The sequence below is a fragment of the Theropithecus gelada genome, chromosome 12 (genome assembly GCF_003255815.1).
Source record: "Theropithecus gelada isolate Dixy chromosome 12, Tgel_1.0, whole genome shotgun sequence".
In the NCBI taxonomy this organism is placed as follows: Eukaryota; Metazoa; Chordata; class Mammalia; order Primates; family Cercopithecidae; genus Theropithecus; species Theropithecus gelada.
The window spans coordinates 28,513,339-28,515,235 of NC_037680.1; the positions used below are offsets into that span (position 1 = coordinate 28,513,339).

General features: G+C 45.7%; 1 pseudogene; it reads left to right on the forward strand.

The window, feature by feature from the left end:
- The first annotated feature begins 236 nt into the window (after window positions 1-236).
- LOC112636491 lies at window positions 237-1,514 on the forward strand (annotated as a pseudogene).
- The last annotated feature ends 383 nt before the right edge of the window (window positions 1,515-1,897 follow it).

Genomic DNA, 1,897 nt, shown 5'->3' on the forward strand with positions numbered 1-1,897 from the left:
CAGACATTCTGCTTACTTAAGTTTTTTTAAAGTGTTTGTTATGAAGTTGGGGAGTAAAAGTTAGTACTCAGAGTTTGTTATCACTTTTTAGTACAGTAAAGCAGTTTAGCCCATGATTCCTGGAACAGGGGACTATGGAGTTGGATGAATGGGAGAGAATTGGAAGAGACTTTTTTAAAAAGGTGTATAAAGACCAAGCAATGACAGGTACCATGGAGGGTGCTGCTGAGGCGATGATGGCAGAGGGACCCAAGGAAGCCAGAGGCTGCCCTTCCGGGGCACCATGAGGGCATAGGGGACCACGAGCTCTTCCCTTCCCTGAGCGGTTCTCCTGCTGCCGCCATCCCATGCCCCTGCAGTAGCCCCCAGGGCCACAACTGCTAACAGGTCAGAGCCACCTGGCAGGCTCAGGAGGAGCCAGGAGGCGACCTCTAGCTCCTGTGAGGGGCTGCAGGAGCAGGCGGGGTGTGAAGCATCCAAAGCCGTGGTGCTGCAGGAGAGCCAGAGCAGCTGAGCACCTGTGGGTGCTCCCGGCAAGAGGACAAGTGGCTGCAGCAGTCCTGTTGTGGCTACCTCACCTGGCACAGTGGCCCGGCCACCTTCCCCACCTGCTGCAGCCCCCAAACCCCACAGAGTTTCCCTTCATGTGGCGCTACTGTCCCGTAGGCCATGGTGCCGCCATTCCCATGGCTGGGCTATTGCAATCCCTTCTACTTCCTGAGCCTTGGGCTGTGGGGCCTGACCCCGGGGCAGCTGCTGGCATCAGCACCCCTGCTCCAGTCATGGGCCTGGGACCCCGGGATCCTCATGTGCAGGCATTAGTCTGGGCCACTCCATTGAGGAAGGTAGGATCTGCAGCCCCTTCATGAAGCCCAAGTGAGACTGGGCAACAGCCAGGCAAAGAATATGTTATTCCATCATTGGGCCACAGATTTATGGCAAGAATGGTGGATTTCTTTATTCTCTTCTTTGTAAAAGCAACCATTGTCTTCAGCATTGTGCACCACAGTGGGATAAAGGATAGCTCTAAGTTTGCTATGCACCATATAATGGAAGAAATAGATGAAGAGACATCAATGGAAGACTTGCAGAAAATGATGGTTATGGCTCTTATATACAGATTATTAGTTTGTTTTTATGAGATAATTTGCATTTGGGGAGCAGGTGGAGCTACCCCAGGGAAGTTCTTGGTGGGGCTTCGAGTTGTGACATGTGATACATTAGTGCTTATTGTACTAAGTCGGGTTTTAGTGATTCCTTTCTCAAATGTTAGCATTACAATGTCCACTATATGAGCTTTGATCAAGATTTTTTTGATTGCTTCTTTTTTCCCTGCTTTCATCACACTGCTGTTTTTTCAACTTAATCAAACAGTCTATGACAATGTAGCAGGAATCATTGTGGTAAAAAGAAATGGGGTCAGATGTTACCCCCCCAAAGATCTGATTTCTACACACTATGATGACAAGACTAAATTATGTATCAAGGCCGTCAGTATCCCTGGGTTACAATAATTGATGATTTAGAAATTAAAGCAGTCATTCCAGTGTGATGCAGCTGACTATTCTAAAAGTATTGATTTTACTTGAATGCCAAAGAACTTTTCCAGAAGAAAAACCTATTAAATTCAAGTATTAAAATTTTTAGATCAGAAAGGTAAATGATTTTATAAACAATGGACAATACATACTTTCTTAAGATTTAAAGCACTTTCTTAAGATCTAAGAATTTGCTGAAAGCATTTTCAGCTTTGAAATCTCCAAATGAAACTTTAAAGTTTATTTTGGTTTATCCCAAAACAATGGAAAATGTCCAGTTGTGTTTTGTAAACCATCTGTGTAACTCATCTTTTAGTTCACACTTCCTGGGAAGCCACCAAAGAAGCTCCCCATGGGAG